Source organism: Diadema antillarum, unplaced genomic scaffold (genome assembly GCF_040938485.1).
Source record: "Diadema antillarum isolate AM-2024a unplaced genomic scaffold, OU_Dant_1.0 seq00001137_RagTag, whole genome shotgun sequence".
Classification (NCBI taxonomy): domain Eukaryota; kingdom Metazoa; phylum Echinodermata; class Echinoidea; order Diadematoida; family Diadematidae; genus Diadema; species Diadema antillarum.
The window spans coordinates 317,611-339,854 of record NW_027271949.1 but is presented as its reverse complement, the minus strand read 5'-3'; the positions used below and the strand labels follow the sequence as shown (position 1 = coordinate 339,854).

The 22,244-nt window shown below is 38.1% G+C and overlaps 1 pseudogene; it reads right to left on the bottom strand.

Annotated features, from left to right (window-relative positions):
- LOC139744120 (proteasome adapter and scaffold protein ECM29-like) overlaps positions 1-22,244 on the bottom strand; it is a 394,771-nt pseudogene that overhangs the window by 295,934 nt on the left and 76,593 nt on the right.

Sequence of the window (22,244 nt, the reverse complement as noted above, 5' to 3'; positions counted from 1 at the left end):
TTTCGTATGATTTTCGGTAGTGCAACCTCATCATGTGCCCTAGTGAATTCGGAGTTTGTCCATTTTTGTTATGGTCGCCTACCACATCGCCTAGCAGAAATGCCAAGTTCAAAGAATTCTTATGAGTGAGATTTTCATGACTCGGCGTCTTGGCACTAAAAAAAAACCTCCTCCTGGGTAGGTTTAATCTAAACCCGATTTAGACCATAGCTGGACTTAGTAGAATACAAATTAAACCTCAGACTAAAGTGGGTTTAAACTTTATAGGTGTTTAAACCCATTTCAAACCCACTTTAGACCCATGTAAGACCAAACATTGGTTTAAACTCGATGTAAGGTTTTAGCAGAATACGGGCCAGAGTTTATTTGTCATGGTTCATGGACTCTTGTATACATAACATCTGGCGACAAGATGGTTAGTATCCATCTTGCACCACCACCACATTTTCTGAAAAGCCCAGGAGAGCCGCATATTTTGTGGGAACGATGGTTCTCTATCTTTCAGACGTTATCTTACTATGAGTGGCTTAGACGGTGCTGCAGTGAGTGACGAGCACTGCTGTGCTGTCTTGGTACACAGTCTCATTCACCGAGGGTCAGCAAATCTTTGCTCAATTCCCTACCGGATAAACTAGTCAGTACGAAAACACTGCCAAAGATCTACAAGAGTACTTCAGACCCTAAGAAAGTATCCTAATCGAACGCTATAGATTCAGACAGAGATCTCAGGGAGGCGGGAAACCTATAAAGCAACTTGTAGCAGCCCCCACAGACCTTGCTTGCATCAACATGTAATTTGGGGAGTTTGTATGAAGAACTTGTTGAGATCCACTCATAAAAACTGTAACCTGAGAATATTGGAACGTGTCCTAATGGAAGATGACAAACTTTTTGAGTTGAAAGCGCCAGAAATAGCAGGGCAAATTTAAACGACCATGGATAATGCTAAGGTTCTGAATACACATTATACACCACCAATAGGAGCTCAAAGCAAAACCACTCAAAGTGTTTCACTGTCACCAGTGCAAAGGGTTCATAGGAAACCTCAACACCAAAATCCCAGGAGAAACCTGCTTTTGTGAATGTTAACCCGTTGAGGATGAGTCCTGAGTATACTCGGGCAGGTATCTATGGAAAATGTGTTTTGTAGCAAAATCAGTCCGTCCTCAACTGGTTAAGAGTACTGTTAAGCCCCTCAAAAGAGTCGACCCTTTGACAGCACCAAAAGCTTAAGATCTCTGCAAAAGTTTCATGCTGACAATGTTTCTGGTCTTACAGTAATCTTATTAGGAGCAGCAATGAATGAAAAACATAGTAGAGAACTTGACTCTCTACACATAACTTACATGTCTGAATGTCTCTGGTCTGAAGGCTAGGAGAGTGGAACTAGTCACATACCGTGAGGAGCTTTTCAGTCTGTGAGAAGCCTGGCATGAAAGAAGAAGACATTGTAAATTCAATAAAAATATGACATAATGTGAAACCCAGTTCGTATCTTACCCAATTGACACAATTTAGAATCCATGCAAAATTCAGTGTGAAATTGAAGTGTGGAGGTGTGAAATGATATCAGTAGTCAATCGTGATAGGGTGACCATGCATCACAAAATGAACAAAAAGTCGCACACACTGATTTTGTGTAAGGACTGAAAATAGGTGAAATGGGTCAACCTAACCGATGTTGACATTTTCATATTTTCTGAAAGAGCAAGTCTTCTTCTACATTATGCTAAAATTGGGATCATAAAACGGGCAGGAAAGTGTGTTTTATAGCAGTTTATCTCGAACAGTTTTTTTGGTAGAATAGTGTGATCAGGTGTATCTTTAGAGTCCCCTTTTGATTTCTTAAAAACCTTGTACACACTCTTCACTTGCAAATCTAATAACTTTTGAATGAATGATGCTATTACAAAGTTGGCATTAATTATGGAGAGAATGTAGTAATAAGGCATGCTGAATTTCAGTTTAATCTGATAATCCCTTCATTATTGTTACTCTGGTGGTTTACATCCTGTTTTTTGTCTCATTCATCGCACAGCCAGCATGGCTTGGTAAAAATTTAACACTCGAATAGACACTGTACTTCAGAGCCTCTTTTCTCAGTTCACACTTTTCCCCGAGTGTGTGCTTTCTTTCCAGTACAGTGCACTCCCATTATAACGAAATTTCGTTATAACGAAGTAAAACTTCTGGTCCCAAAATTAACACCATTAAAGTCTATGGTACAAAATTCGCTTATAACGAACACGGTTATAGCGAAATTCTCGTTATAACGAAGTCTTTTCCGGGCGCCACTGACAAAGAAAAACAAAAGAAATGTGCTCCGATATAACGAAATGCGAATTGCTTTCGAAAATACGTAGCGGAACAAGCATGATAGCGTCTCTGCGCGGGCGAACGCTTCACATCACTGTGTGTTCCCTCCTTTTGTCTAATAATTCCATTCCATTTCACATAGCTTTTCAGTGTATGATGAGTATTCAGCAAACATAATAAATATATATATATACATATATATATATATTTGTTTCCTTGTTTATCGTTATATATTGTATTTGTTCGGTTATAACGAAATTTCGTTATAACGAAAGAAAAAGAAACTGTTATAACGGGAGTGCACTGTATTTAGATAGGTTAGGAGAGTCTATTTGATTTGAGTTAAAATACATCATTTTGAAGCTTAAAGTCTGCTCTTTTAGAATATGCTCTTAACTAGAATTTCATGTCTGGCGACGTTGTGTTCGTTTTGTGATGCAGGGTCACATATACATGTATACTTATTTATAATATTTGAATTAATTAACTATTACACATTTGCAAAGTACCAAAACGATATTATACTTACTACAATAATGAATAATGGTGGTGGCAGTATGAGGAAAAACAATCATGGATAATAAATGCAGACACCAAAAGTTAGAAGTTGAACTGATGTTTTCATTTAAAAATGTATGCAACAACAGCATCATGTCACTTCACACAATGCATATGCAAGCTTGGATATGATTGGTCATCACGTTAACCCATTATAAGGTGAATTTGATCAGGAGAGCTATTAAACATCCCCACACAGAGACTGATATCCAAAATTTAACAACACAGAAGAAGAAATAAATTTTAATTCTAACAAAGTAAAGCTCAGGGTTTTGTAAAAGGCCCAAGGGATGGGTGATTTGGCCATCCTCTATGATCTCCATGGTTGATAACAAAACAATTTCTAACTTGAAGAAAATCATCTATAGTTACTAAAATTTCTCACAGTGTATTAAAAGGCCTGAGGGATGGGAAGATTTGGCCATTCTCTACTATCTCCATGGTTGATAACAAAACAATTTCTAACTTGAAGAAAGTCATAGATACTAGAATTTCCACATGTCTTCATAATGAGCAGAGAGAATTAACAAACAATGAGCAATAGATAATTTACTACACAGGTAGGACAATGAATGTTAAATTATTAAGAAATAGAGCACATGAGAATAAATTGTCTTCAGTAGCTTCACATGGCATGCATTCTATCTAATCATCTGTAAGTGTACTTTTTGGATAAATCAACTACAAACTTCATTTACTGTATATGTGAACCTTTTATTGACCAGTAGAGAGTGCATGTTAACCCTAACTAGGCCGGGCTATTTAGGCAGATGATAGAGCCGGGGGGGCCTCCAGATCTCAGCCGTCGACTGCGAGATCGCGACGAAAATTGGCACACACATTGCCTATGACGTAATCTAAAGTACAACGAAGTTAATTTTTTCAAAAATTATCATTTACGCTAAATTATGCTAATTTATGTATAATGATGCATGAAATCAGACAATTTGGTATAAATCACTAAATAAAGCTCAAAACAGGCACATTTTTTGTGCTAATATTCTTTTTAGAGTCCTCAACAAATGTAAGAGAAAAAAATTGTGCAATCAGAAAAAATTTCCTAAGTATTTTATTGTTTTTGAATTTCTTATGTATTTCCTAGTTTTTTCAACTTTATGTTTTTCATTGTTTTTTAGATGAAATTTGTCCGCAACATTGTTCTGCACTAGAAAATATGTTATTAATTGATTTTAATCAATAAAACCCCAAAATAATCATGCTTTTATGAAATTTGCCTGTAAACACAGTTTGCATTGAAATTGTACATGAATTCACGTTTTTGAGCAATTTTTGGCCTGACATGCATACATATTTATGCACAACTTCCAATCCCCGCACGCGGGCATCGCAAATTTGGTGTCAAAAGATGCGGGAGACTCGAAAGAAAAAAGTCATGAAACGTCGCGGCAGTAGCTTTTCGCGATAGCAATACATCACGCAAAACGTTGGGGGGGGGGGGGGGGGGCTCGGAGACCCCCCAGCCTAGTTAGGGTTAAGATTTTTTTTTTCACTGTTTTCATGATACTGACAGTAACAACGCATACGTATGTCACTGTAAACTAGACATTTAGTTCAAAGTATTTCGACTTATAGGTAACTTCCAAGTAAAGCATAAGAATGAGTTAATGTTTGCAAAACTTCTCTACTATCAGTGAGTAAGTACAGAGGGAATGCAGAACATGCTGCACAAAGCCATAACTTAGCAATCATCAAAATATTTAAAACATCCATGACTGTTCTTGCTGATGACCTCTCCATACCAGTACTACAATCTGTAGTACCAATTTGATGTACACTGTTTTGTATGATTTATTCTGATATGAATAACTTCAATTCAGCACCATACCAGAGAGAATAGATGACAAATACAACTACTATTATACCACTACAGATTACTACTACTGCTTCTACTTTAGCATACTCATGGCTTTTCCTATATACAAAATGACATAAGCTATCCTATTCCCCACAAGGCAGTGTTTGACTACCATACTTGCCAAATTTGTCATAATGGGGAAATGCTTTAATAACCAAAACATCAGGGCACGGGCTGGTCATTACCACGCATACAAACATAAAGTTGCCAATTTTAAACTGTAATTTGTCAAGAAAAAGCTTTTGTGATCTTAATAAACATCAGCATCACACATGATTGTCATAAGCTGCAATCTTATTCTATATTATAGTAAATGCATACATTATCAATTACTTTTTTGACACACACAAACACACACACACCCTTCATTTGATAGTGTATTTGAATTTGATTGCTTGAGACTATATGGCCAAATAATGAATTTGAGCATCCTCTTGTCTGTTCTTTAATTCATTTTTCTAACTCTCATTTCTGTTCAACATACATGTAACAATCAATTTTATGTTGTTATATGTCTGGTAGTCCATGCAAGTGTACATGTATGTCTTCTTTTTATGTTTGTCAGACTGCCATTGACATAGATTCTCCTAGGATCAAAAGCTAAGGCCCTTTCTGACTCAGTTTATAAAACTTGTTGGTATAATCAATGATGGTTTGTATCTCAGCAAAACTATGACATTAATAATCTAGATAACTTTGTCAGCATTCATAGCATATTACTCAAGTTAAATATTTAAAAAGAAAAACTCAAACAAGCACATACACATAGTGCTTTCTGGGGATTGAATGTGACATCTCATTTTAAACACCATCCTTTCCCAATATTCCATATTCTCTACATGTTGTGACATTTTCGAACAAGTAATTTTTCTTGCTCTGCAGAGTAAGATGAATTTCACCTGTTCTTACTTCTGTGGAATCAAGGCATTACCGACAGAGCAGTATACATATAACAAGCAAAAAATATCTGTGAGCTTTTATTATCTGCACTAGTTTCCAGTTGCACAAAAAATTTCCACTTTTACTGGATACATCAAATCCCAGCTTAGAGAGTGGACTAAATGAATATCGTGTTAACAGAAATGTCAAAATCTCTGACTTGTTGCTCCATTTGACATACATCTAATTGGTCACACTCGAGGTGAGAAGCTCACCAGATCAATGTACTTCAGGGAGCCCCCCAAAAAATCAGGGAGAACTTGCCACTCGACATTACAATTGTGACCAATTACGGTAAGTTGACTCAGTCGGTATCACGTCTGCCTCACGATCCTAAGGACCAGGTTCGAACCCGAGTCTGGACTGAGCAATGTTGTGTGTAATCATGCCGTCCCCTCTAGCAAGAGGCAAAACACTCTGTCCCTCGGATAGGACATAAAATGAAGGTTCTGTGTATGAGAGAGTCACAACTCATGCACGTAAAAGATCCCGCTTCATTCATTCATCGCAAAGAGCAGGGTGTTTAACCCAGTGAAGTGGTCCCACCTCATATTCAACTGGACCCCATGGAAGACCAGCTTAGCATAGCTGAATATGAGCTATCAAGCCATCTTCTCAGATGGAAATGAACAAACAATCAACAACACATACGAAGACTCTATTTGTGATGTTCATTCCCTACCTTGTTGCTTATGTAAGGCACTATCTCAGTAAAGGTGGGTGCTGTCCTGACATCACAGGCTTGGCTTTCCCTTCTGTCATCAATGTTGTCTCCTGACAGTTTTAAGGCCCTCATAGACTCTTGTTGGATATCCTCTTTGCTACCAAGTGCAAAAGACATTGTACAGAGAAAACTAGTAAAGAATAATGCAAGTTCTAGTGCATGTGTACATGTGTATGTGTGAGTGTGAGTGTGTGTGTGTGTGTGAGTGAGAGACATACACCTGTGCACAGATAAATTTCATTAGAGTAAACCTGAATATGATGGAGAACCACCCTTTAGGAAACCCTGTGATCATCTGTTTAATGCTGTTAGCAGCTACATGTTTGTCTACGGTAGGGGAAGTTACATACACTGTACCTAATATCCAAGCACAAGATGCATACTGCTTATAATACTGTATGACTTCCTGAAGTTTTGCCAAACAACATGGTATGATTAATCTTTCCATTGAAAAGAAATTATTTTCTTGTCCAAGTAAACAATTAAAAAAACACTGGAAAATTTGCTATAGTGACTGGTATGCGTCCATCATATCGCATTATTCTCCCTATAGGTCTACAGTCCATATTGCCAATGTGAGATGACAGTATCACATGATTGGAAAATAATCATTGTCTGGTAATCATACACTGATTTTCATGACAACATTTTGAGCATCTTTCAAAATATGGAAAACATGTGAAATTTTAGCATTTTCACTTGACCTCTGACTCAATTTCCTTAAAATTGCCTTTAATATGCAATCACTGTGCAGTACCCACGTACATGTATATACCAGGGTTACTTATTGTAAGTGTATGTATTCCATTCATTTCCATGGTATGGAAAGAAAGTGCATTCTAGCACAAAACAGTGTAATTTGGGCATTCAGACCTAACCTTTGACCCTTGACCTTTGAGCATGTAACCACAAACTTCCAAAGAGAATCAATGTTAGGCAATACATGTACATACGTACTAATTTTCTTGAAGATATCTTGAGCCAATTCCGAAATATGGACATAAACAAAGAAATGTTAGAATTTTTATATGAACTCTGACCCTAAGCCCAAAACTTACCTTGGAGAATCTTAATCTGGTAATACTTGCACAAACAAAGTTTCATGAAAATAGATTACGAATTTGCAAAAATATGGGGGAAATATAGCCTATAATCTAGGCGGAGGATGCAGCTATTGTTTTTATTGTTACACTAAACATCTGATGCAGCGAGACTATTGTCTTCGGTAAGCGACACGTCTGATACAGCAAGAATACGAACAGTGGAAGCATCTATCTCCTACATGTACACGTGTATATCCACTCATCTTGATTTTATAGTTGTTGATTTCTTATTATCAACTATGAATCGGTGGCAGTTTTTCGTACGGGTCCTATGATGGACCTGCCGAAGTAGGCACCAATCACAGGATTTGAGTAATTTTGCATCCTTTGCCTTCAAGAATGATTCCTGACAAGTCAGACTGTGCACTTCAAATGAAAAGATGAAACTGTTAAGTCCTGTCATTGCTACCCACTCAAAACTTGATACCCAAGTAAGGCATCTCTTCAATAAACTTGTTGTTATTCTAAACATGGAGGTACATTGTATTAAAAAAGGAGAAGAAACAAGAGTCTCTCCTTTCTACCCATGCTCTATGGTGCTTGGAGCTCCAGAGCAGCATTTCAGTTAAAAAGTATGCACCATTCCTCAAGCACAACAAACTAAGTGAGCAGCAGTTCGCTGTCCCATTCAATATTTTTGGCAGTAATTATTTAGTGTGTAGAGAACAAGACACATGACCAATAACCACTAAAAGATTTGTAGTTCTTTATAATGCTATTAAACACACAGAAAGATGCATTAGCCAATCATATAATCCGAAAGATTTCACATTCAGGTACTTAACTTGGTGAACAAAATTATGCACAAATGTGCGCAAGATGGTTAAATGTTAACTTTTTATAACATGCTAATATTCTTTTTTCAGTCCTGGGTATAGATAACAAGAGGATTTGAAGAAAAACTAAAAGCATTTATTCCATAAATATACTACCAGAAAGTTCTGTACAGGATTTCAACAATTCCTCTGAAATAGAGCTTAAAACTGTTACAATCAAGAACCTCTGTTTGGTCTCCATGTAAAAAAAATCTATGGAAGAGTGGCTTCGAGCATGGAACATCAAAGCCAGTGGAATGCTAAGCACTTCATTGCCATACTATAGAACTACACAAATTGGGAAGAGATTCCACTCATTCTCTATAACCTCCCTGCTCTAAAGCAGCTAAGTAACAATATGTTTTGGCTGTAATCTCGAGGATATGGACAAGAAAATATTTGAAATTTACATTTTAACTTGTGAGGCTCTTTTCAACAACTCTGCATCCCATGCTCCTTAAAATGATTCTTGTAGAGTTTGGTTAAAAGATGACAATGACTTTCAACTGAACATAGCTCTTAACTCTTTATGTGCCATGGTGTAAACCTCCTGTGTGCCACATTATTCTGAGACAGCAACGTACAATGTAGGCATGTTTTGGGGGAACATTCTGCTTTTCAAATCTATGTATGTTAAATACTAGATTTTTGTTACCCTGATCATGTAATAAGCAAAGTTGTAGAGAAAATGCCAAGCTTTCCTTTGATGTAAATTGTATGGCAGATCTATAATCGTTTTTCTTTTAAATGACCAGTAACTACATTATTGTAGAGGCATGACATTTGCACACAAAACAGTGTCTGAAACTTAGAATTTACTCACAAATCCAGTTGGGAACACCACTTGATAGCCAATCACCACATAAAATGCGAGCTACATGTGACAGGAATGGAATCGCGAGAAACGCTTTCACTGTACTGTGACATTTGGCTATCTATCAATTGGTTTGGGCGGCTTTGTGCGTTTGAGCAGAATATGCGAAGTTGGCATGCCGTCGACTGAGTCGGGCATGCGAACATGGCACATGAAGAGTTAAAGAAGATGAAACTTGACATACATGTATGGCAGTTAGATATGATAATTTTTTGCATATTTCCACAAACCAACAATCTGATAACATTTTATTTTTATTGATTTTCTTGCCTATGCAATCACTCTTTTTGGTTGTATTCCTGCATATTCAATATCCATTTTTAAAAACTCTTTATGTGCCACGTTCGCACGTCCAACTCGGTCGACGGCGTGCCAACTTCGCATATTCTGCTCAAACGCACAAAGCCGCCCAAACCGATCGATAAATCGCCTAATGCCACAGTACAATGAAAGCGTTTCTCGCGCTTTTGTTCCTCTCACATACAGCTTGCATTCTATGTGTTGATTGACTATCAAGCGGTGTTCCCAACTAAATTTGCGTGTAAATTCTAACTTTCTGTCACGGTTTTATGTGCAAAAGTCATGCCTTTACAGTAATGTAGTATCTGGTCATTCAAAAGAAAAATTAAAAATAGATTTGTCAAACAATTTATATCAAAGCAAAGCTTGGCATTCCTCTCCAACTTTGCTCACTACATGTCCAGCTTAACAGAAATTTGTAGAAGTTATATAGATTGGAAAAACAGAATTCTTTCTCAAAGCATGACTACCTTCGTGTCTCAGAATAATGTGGCACACAGGGGGTTTCCATCATGGCAAATAAAGAGTTAATTCTGCTTCAGCATCAGGAAATAGCATCACAAGAAACATACTAAAAATGTAAATAAGTACATTATCTAATTATGTCGATGTAGGGCAATTTGTCAATCAGTTGCATAGTACATTATTGCCATTCACCTGCAGAAATGAGCATTACTTCCCCAATGGGATAAACAAAAGCAAATGTCTAACATACATGTACATATTTTGATGGCCATTTAATAAGTTATTGTATTATGACATTTGATCAGTATGTCAGACCCTTAAAATATGGTGTTAAACTGTGCTGGTAACAAAAACCATGATACACTGATGAATACTCACATTGTTGACAACTCTTTGGACTTACCTATCACCTGTAGCAAGCAGCAAGACATATCTAGACGGAACGTGGTGGCTTGGAAACACAGTTGCAGCATAGTGAACTGCTGCCATTCTTGCTTGAGGCTCAGGCTATGTGTAAGTGCAATAATTCGAGAAAGAAATATTATGTATACATACATGTTTATAGACAAGTGTGCCCTATGATTGGCAAATTCTGAATCTAAACGCCCTGTCACACTTTTCCAGATAAGCTACGGGGGCTTATTGTGAGTAGGGATTTTCCAGCACACAGGAGAATTTTCTGAAGGCGGACAAGGATGTTGGCGAGTTCCTTACTTGCGTCTTACCGGCTACTTGCATGTATTCCTTGTGACCTGCGTGAGAGCTTCGAAACCGATCCGTTTTCAGTTACAAGCAACATACAGGGACTGCGAAGTACCTACGTTACAGCTACGAAGTACCTGCATGGGAGTTGCCTGTGACGTGCTGCCGCTAAGGGCCTCCTATTGGTGTTCTGCACGTATCTCTGCGGGCAACCCCAACGTGACTCACCCGGAACGAGTTTTGAGCATGCTCAAGGCCTTGTCACACCGTGTCTGAGGAAGCCTTGTGGGTTGACTTGCGGGGAAAAATTTTTGCTACGTATCCGGACCATGGCCCACACCTGACAGTACCTAGCGCGTATCTCGCCCATAGTTGCCCGGAGGTGCGCACGCAAGTCTAATTTACCTGCAGTCAAGTTTTGAGCATGACCAAAACTTTTTCCGGGTGGGTCGCGGGGATTGCCTGCAGATGTACAGGAACAGTTGAAGTCACCCCCCCTTGAAGTATGGAAGCTGCCTGTGGTTCCATGCTTCTGCGCCGGAAGCCCGTGTCACCTGCGGGCATTCTACAAGCATAATAGGGGTGTTTTACTGGCAAGGAATGGTGACGAAACTGCCAATATCCATGTAGCTGGTCACTCCTACGGACGTGGAGCGAGCTATACGAGCAAATTGCGTGCATGCTGAGGGTCAGTTACTGCCTTTCTGCTGGTAAGTTGAGAGTCGGCTGCGCCAAGATTATAACATTATGTGGGACTTCTGCCATATCAAATTCCTTCAGAGGGATTCCTTCACCGAGTTGTTAGCCCTTACTCGCTACCCACGCGCCTGACACGCAGGTAACACAGAATACATGTGAGTAGAACGTAAGTAGCATGGGTCCAGCAGGTAAGACACCTGCGAAACTCGTCCAAATCTTTGCCCGCCTGCAAAAATTGTCCTGTGTACTGGAAAATCCCCACATACAACCAACCTGCGCAGCTTGCCTGAAAGGTGTGACGGGGCCTAAACTTGGCTGCGGGTAAATAGGACATGCGCGCGCAACTCCGGGTAACTACGGGTGAGACACGTGCTAGGTACTGTCATGTGTGGGTCATCTGTGGGGACCTCCATGTAGCAAAAATTGTTCTTCGCAAGTCGCACGCAAGGCTTGCCCGGAAAGGTGTGACAGGGCCTTAAAGCACAACAGAAAGTCACTTCTTATAATGTTCCTCTTAAACTTTTGTTTTGGTTTCTTACACAACTTACTTCTACAACCTAGAAAATTCACTTAACATACAAAATAATATGCAGGAATGTAAATCATATATCGATATTTACACTTTAACGACAGACAAGGCTTGAGATCGGCAATTGCCTGGCACAACTAAAATGTGATGACTGGCCAACAATCATTCAAAAACTTTATCTTTTGGCAGTCAAATTTGGTGGGTTGGGATTCAAAATGATTTTTTTTTTTTTAATATTTCCTCTTATTTTGGGCAACCAAAATGTCTGATTTAGAGATTTTAGTGGCCCTAACAGGCCATCAGAGAGACAATTAGTGTTGTTGACTCCTGATATACTGTTTATATACACTGTATATACCCTGTATACCCCAGCGACGATAAATATATATATACTTCTGTAGAAGTATTGGAACAAGTTCACTCGGTTGACAGCAGGTTCATCCGTATTTATTGCTACTCGGAGTTTCATGCCACCTCCATGAGGCGCAATCGTCAGGCAATGATTAAATACATCATGCAAAATGTATTTAATGTATTTAATCATTGCCTGACGATTGCGCCTCATGGAGGTGGCATGAAACTCCGAGTAGCAATAAATATGGATGAACCTGCTGTTAACCGAGTGAACTTGTTCCAATACTTCTGTCTAAATGTCTTCCTTTGAGGATATCGAGCACTCTTCATAGAAGGATAGAATCACCAAGTGTGTATATACTTCTGTATATATTTGTCGTTGCTGGGGTGACAAGACCTTGTATCTGAAATTTTGGTGAAAATGGCTTTTTTGGATTAATGGTCAAATAATGGGTTAAGTGATGTTCTGGCCAAATCCCAACTGTCTTACTCCAAAAATGAAGCCACCATGGCATGTCAAAGGAAAGGCTATCCCATTCACTATAGTGCTTTGGCCGCCATGTTTTTTGGCTCTCCTGAACATTTGACATTTTGTAGATACGATGTCTTGTCACCCCAGCGACGCATGGAATATGTATATGTATGTGTTTGTGGGTATTCATTGTTCAGGTGTCCATTAGGATGATGCTATTACTTAAAGGGGATATCCACTCAAAAAATTAACTTAACAAAAAAATTATCTTTAAAAAAAAGAACTAGAACTAGAACTCAATGTGATTAATACCCCCACCTACATGTAACACTGAGGGAGTTGGCTCAACCAGCAATAATTTTGCATGATTTTATCTTTAAAAAAAATTTTTACCATAGCGATGCATCGTTGAATACAGATGAGATTTGCTCATTTAAAAATTAGTTACATGTACCATATCTCAAGTCAAGTGCTAAAAATTTGAGTGAGTTTCTTCTTCTTCTTCTCCTTCTTCTGGTTAAGTCTGCCTCCATCAATAAGCTGCACATTACATTGATGACATGTGTGAAATTTCAGCTGAATTGCCTTAAAACTGAGAGTAGGTCGATCCACAACATTTTGTGTGATTTTTTGAAAATTTGCCATTGCTATGGCAACAGGGCCATAGCAAACAACAAAAACAAAATTATCATGCCTGTGGGCTTGAAGTTCTTAAGGCAAAGACACAATCTGTAAAACCCTACATTGTACCTTCTCAATGTTGGCCATGATAAGCATCTCCATCACCTTGATGAGGGGTTCTTCCACCCCTTTATATGCCTCTGCCATCTGGAACAGGGCATCCTGGACATGCAGACGGGTGTCATCTGCCTCCTAGTACACACAAGGAGCAGCATAAGGTTTCTGTTAGACAGACTGTAGAGAATGTTTTAGGCTGCAAATATGCACTCATGTAATTTCCTTCAAACATATGTATCTTAGAGTCCATCACAGAAGTACTCTAAAAAGGTGCAAGATAGTATACACGTACTCCAATCAGGAGGGGCTTTTGCAACTGGACACATCTGTTGATGCTTTGTACCGTACATGTAGGTCCATGTTTGTACACACAAACACACAGTCACATAGTATGCATATGGTGGAAACCGAGGACCTGTTTTACCCGTTAGAATGTTATCACATAACCGAGGACCTGTGTGTCAGTAGGACTCTTGTCAACCGAGGACTCATTCGTATATTATCATCCAACCGAGGACTTATTACAATATTGCTAATCGAGGACCTACAAACATGTACCCCTGCATGCAAAAGCATGCAAAAGCAGACCGTTTGGAATGGTCTGCGTACCGAGGACGTCCTCGGATCTCTGTGTGTCCTCGGTTTAAATGTAAAGTTTGAATGTGTGTCCTTGTTTTACACCATGGGCAAGTGCACACACACACACACACACACACACAGACACAAATAGACACAGACAGACACACACACAACATAGAAATACATATTGTGTATAAATATGTTAATATGACCAAAGAGAAAACAGTGCGTAACTTGAAATATATATACATATGTATTGGTGACATCTCTCACAAAACATTACCCTAATCAATCAACCGTTACATGATCTAATTAGATGATCCAGCTGAGGCACACGGCTGGTTATTATTCATAACTCTCTACCCAAAAAAGAAATATGCACATAAAGGGTTGAAGAATCGGTCCGCTTGGTAATTCAAGATTGGGTCTGCCTGAAGAGCTATGAAGTCTTCCCCCCCCCCCCCCCCTTCAGATCTCGGTCGTGGATCGCGGGATCCTTGCGAAAATTTGCACTAAGGTAAATGTAATCTACAAGACTGTATAGTAAAGATTTTTCGAATTTTAATTTATGTATTTTATATTAGTTAATTTATGCTAATTTATGCAAAAAAATGCCTATAAATAAAAAAAATTAAAGCTCCAGGACTTCTAATTTTTGGTGAACATACAAGTATTCTTTTTAATATCCTCAACAATAATACTGTTGCCATGGCAACAAATTATTTTCTCAATATGTCAATATAAACATAAATCAAACTTAAATTCACCATTTCTGAATGTCATGGTTACCTCATAGCAATGACGGTTTCCATGGCAACAACTATATTTGTAAAGAAAACAGTATTATTTTCATCAAAAAGCATGAAAACATGACAAGATCGAGTAGAATATTTGTTACAATTTACTATCATGATTATCAGCTTTTTTCGACTATGGTCATCCTGCATCATTTTCGTTGCTATAGCAACATGACAAAAACTGCCTATTAAAGAAAAATAAGTTTTCTGTTAAAATGAAATAAAGAATAAAATAAATCAATGAATAATAAATTTCTGTACAGTTCGATTTTTTTGTGTGTTATTTCCCCTATTTTGGTAGTCCAGATACTGGACGATTTTAATAATCCGCATTCCCCACACTGACACATGCATACATGCATGCACCCTGCACAATGCGCCCAACCGCTGATTGCCACACTCCACCAGTTGGTACTCCCGAGGATCGCTGATTTTAACATCCTTGGTGGGCACACACTGCATGTGATGCCATACCGCTACGAATACAGTCCAGGAAGGGGACTACTATTTTGGGGGTGCCGAACATGAATCCATCTTTTGCCATATTTCTAAATGACATCTTTAGCCATGGCAACAAATTATTTTCTTCAGAAGGACACGTATTCTTCATTAAACATCATAAAAACATGCCGTAACTTCCAATATATGTCAATATAAACATACAGCTATGTATTTCTTTAATCAAATTAAAAATCACAATTTCCGAATGTTACTAGCTGTTGCCATGGTAACAACTATTTTTTAACAAGAAAATAACAATATTTTCATGAAAAAAAGCATGAAAACATGAAAAGATCGAGTAGCATACTCATTACAGATTACTACATGAGGCAAAAATTTGGCTTCATAATTATTTGTCATGTATTTTATTGTTTATTGAATTTCTTATGTATTTCTTTGTTTTTTACTTTTTGTTTTTGCGGGGGTTTTTTCGTCAAAATTTGTCGCAGAAACTTTTTAAAGCATAATCAGGCTAAAATAAGTCATTATCAGCCATTGAAAGTAAAAATATTTATTTCTATATGAATGAATTGCAAAAACACAATTAACATTGGATTTGTACATAAAATCATGTTTTTGAGCAATTTTGGGGTAGATGAATTTTTTTCAAAGGGGCGTGGCTTCAAAACGGTATACCCGGGAGCAACAAATTGAGCGATACTTGAAAGAAAAAAGTCATAAAATGTTGAAGCGAGAGCATCACGCATTGTGGAATAATCACGCGAAACGTCGGGGGGGGGGGGGTCCCTCCCTTGGGACTAGGGTTGACATAGATTTTTACGATCTGATTCAGTTCAGAATTGGAATGAAATATGCAAAGGGCTATGTGTATGTGTGGACAGAATATTAACTTTGTATTGTTTACCTGTAGGTAATGGTAGACGACTGAATATTCAACCAAATTCGTTATTTCTGTTGAAATATTACTCTTTTGCTAAACACTTTCTTGAAAGCACTTCATAAAAGCACAAACAACTTGATGATCTCTCTGTCTTTTGGGTGTAACATTTAAACAAAATTTATGAGATAAAACTGTGAATTAACATTGCTTTTCAGCGAATGATGAGTGTAAAAAATAACATATGATACAGTATATGCAGGGTTTGCATGTTTTCATCATATACTGCATTATTTTGTTCGCATATGATGAAATTTCGGAAAAAACAAACAAAAACTGCCCCTCCACAGGGCTTTGTTACCACAGGAGCGCACTTGCACTGCTTTTCTCGTGTGACATATAACAGGAGTGCAGCTCGATCCCTTCTTCATTCCTTCTCATTTTCACTCAACTTCTCCCACATCTTTTTTTTTTTCACTTTTACATTTCCTTCTTACCTCTTGCACATTACTAGACTTCTTCCCTCAATTCCACTTTTTCCTTTCAATATATTCCGACTGTGATTGCATAGCACTTTTTGGATTGGACTTTTTCTTTTTTTCTTGGTGGCCACAGCATGTTCAGGCTACAGAAAGAATTAGAGAAATTGTGGTAAAGGGAAAAATAAGAGTGTACCAGGGCATAGAAAATATGACAATTGCAGGGAACATCTGTGATACAGACCAAAAATGGATGTGTTCCTTTTGAGATGAGAGTTTCCTTACTCAATTTACCTTACTCAAAAGATATACATGGGGAGCATCTGTCACTAAAAAGTGACACTGTTCCTCTATCTTCTAATATGTAATTCATGGACTTCTTCTACAAATGCACATCCATGAGCAAAACATTTTACCTTCTTATTGCAGTTAGATTAAATGCTGAATGTTATTTGCTTTGGGGTAAGAGAGACTTGATGATTTAGTAATATTTTCAAGTAATATTAACTTGTCATACAATGATATGATAGTAATTATCAGATATTTCTTTTGTCAGACTGAACATAATTATTATGTGAGCAAAATTATGAGAACCTTTAACAGTGCAGATTGTCTCCCAAACCTCATCAGAAAATATTTAAATTGCACACAAATGACAGATTACATAAATTTCCATTAATCTACAACTTGTTTTTCAGTATTTGGCGATATTTATAGAGTAAGTAAATTTTAAGCTGTCTGCACATCATGATCACATACCACCTTGGAAATTATGAAACTATTGCTCTAAGCATATTATTTTGAGCATATACTTTTGAGATAAATGTTCCCTCTTGGTCGGATTGTCTACATCATAGGCGGTTGCTGAAATTGTCATGGACATAAAGGTGGGGGGGGGGGGGGCCACTTCATACTTGTGGTGCCACTTCTGGGTTTCATCAGCTAACAAGCGAAAAAAAAAAGGTCTTCAGCACAACTTCTGCAGTTCTGTATGGTGCCTCTTCCGGGTTTCATCAGCCAACAAGCAAAAAAGCAAAAAAAAAAAAAGGCCTTCAGCGCAAAAACAAAGCCTTACCGTGCTAACACTTCAAGCTTTCTGTCTATTTCTTCCTAGTGCCGCTTGCGCACTTCCGGGATAAAAACAGTGGGGGGAGGCCCAAAGCGGTGACAACTTATGTATTCCTTTGTATGGTGCAAAAAAAGTGTGTGTGTGTGTGTGGGGGGGGGGGGGGGGGGGCAAGCCCCCTAGCCCCAGCCCTCCCCCCATAAGTCATAAGGTGTGAAGATTAGCAATTATACATCGTTCAAAATTCTCACCCATATATACATGTATGTGGTATCACTGGTTTTCTGCCCAGAGCTTTTGAGCTCGTACAGAGAGACAAGGGTAAGAATGATGTATAGGTATATTTCTGCCCTGCCCTATGTTTTGCAATTATGCTTCATTGTAACATATACTTTGCACCCCTACATGTGGTAACTCCTGTGCATCATAAGTGTGCATTGCATTTTTTTAACATACGATTATAGTAATCACAAAGCAAGTCATGATCATGTCATTAACATGGTAGAGCGCTGTGGGTGACAATTTATTAAATATCAACCTTTATACACAGAGTTACGTTCACCCTTGTCTCTTTGTACTCTTTCACTCTCTCTCTCTCTCTCTGTCTGTTATAATGAAATGCGTATATAAAATATACACATGGATTTCATTACAGCATACATTTGTACACATATTCAACATAATTTTGGTAAAACAAAGAATAAGTTGTACGTCTGGAATCATCACTTAAGTCTCAAAAAACAAACAAAACAAAACAAAACAAAACAAAACAATCAAAACAAAAATCTGCTTAAAAGAACCATGGTACAACGTACACTTCCTATCATATTGATGCCATTTGATGGATAAAGACATAAAAATGTGTTCCACTATAATAGAATTTTGTATGCATGTATTGAGGGAAATCACTAATAACAAATACTGAATATGCACTGCTTGCCACCAAAAATAACTGAATACACATGAACCTCAGGGATTGACAATCATCTGACAAATTCAACCTTGATGCAACCTTCCCGTGGATCCCCTAAAGGAGATGTCATTAACCGTAAGTTTCCAATTATCTCTTTGGGAGACCACAAAACAAAATTGTCTCACTCTCTCCCCTTAAGGGTACATTGTATTTAAGCAGAATACAACTGAACTGTTTAACTGGATAGAGAGATGATGACTAAAATTTGATGTGTTCTGTTTCTTTGCTATAAACCACCACCATTACCATCGCATCAATGTAGCCAACATTACCTGATGACAGGTATGATTCAAGAATTATATCCATACCAACAAGGAAAAGTAGAAATTACGCGGTGCGTAATATATGTCCCCGCCGGAAGTAGCATTTTGTAGCAAAATGTGCAATATAGGTAAAAAATCAAGGTCAAAGGTCAAAGAAGTCAAAGGTCAAAATTCTGTGTAAAAGTTTTGAAGCCCTCACCTAGTGCCATCACATAAAGCAAACGGAATCGAAATCGGGTTAGAAATGGCGAAGGAGTAGCATTTTATAGCCAATGTACAATGCAGGTCAAAAATCAAGGTCAAAGGTCAAAGAAGGCAAAGGTCAAAATTCTGTGTAAAGTTTTGAAGCCCTCACCTAGTGCCATCACATAAAGCAAACGGAATCGAAATCAGGTTAGAAATGGCAAAGCATAGGAGTAGCATTTTGTAGCCAATGTACAATACAGGTCAAAAATCAAGGTCAAAGGTCAAAGAAGGCAAAGGTCAAAATTCTGTGTAGAAGTTTTGAAGCCCTCACCTAGTGCCATCACATAAAGCAAACGGAATCGAAATCGGGTTAGAAATGGCGAAGGAGTAGCATTTTGTAGCAAAATGTACAATATAGGTCAAAAATCAAGGTCAAAGGTCAAAGAAGGCAAAGGTCAAAATTCTGTGTAGAAGTTTTGAAGCCCTCACCTAGTGCCATCACATAAAGCAAACGGAATCGAAATCGGGTTAGAAATGGCGAAGGAGTAGCATTTTGTAGCAAAATGTACAATGTAGGTCAAAAATCAAGGTCAAAGGTCAAAGAAAGCAAAGGTCAAAATTCTGTGTACAAGTTTTGAAGCCCTCACCTAGTGCCATCACATAAAGCAAACGGAATCGAAATCGGGTTAGAAATGGCGAAGGAGTAGCATTTTGTAGCAAAATGTACAATATAGGTCAAAAATCAAGGTCAAAGGTCAAAGAAGTCAAAGGTCAAAATTCTGTGTAGAAGTTTTGAAGCCCTCACCTAGTGCCATCTTATAAAGCAAACGGAATCGAAATCGGGTTAGAAATGGCGAAGGAGTAGCATTTTGTAGCAAAATGTACAATATAGGTCAAAGGTCAAGGTCAAAGGTCACGACTGAAATTCTGTGTAGAAGTTTCAAAGCTCCCATGTAGTGCTATCATATAAAGCAAACAGAATCAAAATTGGCTCATAAATGACAGAGAAGTAGCAAATTGAAGATTTTGATCACACACGGACGCACACACGGACACACGGACACACGGACGGACGGACAGACGGACGGACGGACACACGGACACACACACGTACGGAGCCCGTTTCATAGTCCCCTGCTCGAACTCGTTCGGCGGGGACAACAATATAAGGAAGAGATGAAATAAATTAACTACCCAAATGACCATGTATAATTTGTCATGTCACACTTTAACAATCGTACAAACCTTGCAGACTGCGTCAAAAAACTGCTGAAGTAAGCCCAAGTCTTTGGTGAACAAATGAGGCAGTCTCCTACATTAGGACACAAAACAGGAATAACAGTATCCTGTATCACTATTGTAGGGTAATTATGTATTTTCATGCTTTTCTGAAAAAACTTCAGTGGCTTCATTTGACTGCCCTAAAACTAACATTTGACATGTGGGAAAACCTGAGATACAATAACACTGACAAGAAGATCTTTTTATACCCCACACTCTGGGGAGGGGGTTGAGTGGATCCTAGGAATGACTACTGTGAGAGAGAGAGAAAAAAAAAGAATGAAAGTTAAGTCCTGAAAAGGTTCCTGTGGAAGAAAGGGAATGGGGGAGAATATAAGTTAAAGTGTAGTCCTAAGGGGGGAGAAAGCACTTAGAAATAGCCTGTAAAGAAACTGCAAAATTGTAATAAATAAGAAATAAAGAAGAAGGAAAGAGATAAGTTGAGGGAAAACAGACTATAGTACATTGTATAAGAGAAAGAGAGAAGTGGACTGAAAAGGACTGAGTAAGAGTACTTGTTAAGATAGAGCAAGAGTTCTAGTAATAAGAATAAACAAGATCCTTGAAGAACTTGACACCTCGGGCATGTGTAACCACTCAACTCTTCCCCTTCCCTTTCTTGCTAGCTTTCAGTCCCCCTTTTCTTTATTTTCTTTTACTCTATAGTCTCATCTCTCCTCGACTTAGCTCTTTCCTTCCTGATTTATTTCTCCTTTTGTCATTTTTATTCCGCATTCCATAGTCAACATTGTTCACTGACTTCATTTCTCTTTCTTAGTTTTGTGAAACTTCACCTCTCTCTCCTGTCTCCACGATTTTCTAACTTTCAACTTCTCCCTCTCCCCCTCCTTTCTATTTCATCTTTCTCCTCCCAATGATTTCCACTGCTGCCCCCTCCCCCCCCCCCACTTATTGCTATTTGCATGTTTCTTTAATCTGTGCCCATATATGCAAGAAAATGGAAATGTTGTGTACAGAGCGAATCGAGAGCTGCTCAACACCAATATCACACAGAGCTACAGTATATATAATTGTCTTACTCTCCTAACTTTCACAGTACATAATTTTTGAAGTGTCTGATATTTTTCCCAAATTTTCACTGATTTAGGATGTACTTGAACTGTGACTTTTTATACATAGCAACATAATATCAAAACGTAACTTCTCTTTCAGTACAAAAGAGCTATTGATATTCTCTGAATATCAATCGACTGGTATTGATGGGTAGGTTGTGACTTTCGCTAATGGTAGATGCACTGAAAGAATGTAATCAAACTTACACAGTTGGATAGGTAGAAAAATGTCAAAACATAATTGTGGGTAGCATGGGAATTTATGTTGTTGTTCAGCTGAGATTCAATTTTCTTTCACATGTTTATACACTTGTCTTGGCTTTCATCTAAGGATTTACAGGGAACACAAATAAAGAACGTACCTGGAGAGTTTCCCCACTGCTATATATGCTAGACTTCTGAGCTTGGCATCCTGAAAATGAATGAACAGGAGATACACTAATGAGTGGGATTACACCAGGCGAAGCATATATGCACACTGTTTGCACACTAAAAGCACCTTTAATTAAATGTAAGAGATGTAAACCAAGACAAACTATGCAATTCATATACTAGTATATATATCATACAGAAATAATATCATTCTGCTGCATTTGATATATGTCATAACCCAACAAAAAACTTGGATTACTACTAGATGTAAACAAACCTGAAAGCAAGAGATCACACGGGGTACGAGTTTTTCTTTAATTTGTCTCTCTCAGTACAAATGAAATTTGTAAGATTGCATTTGTACAGAGGGAG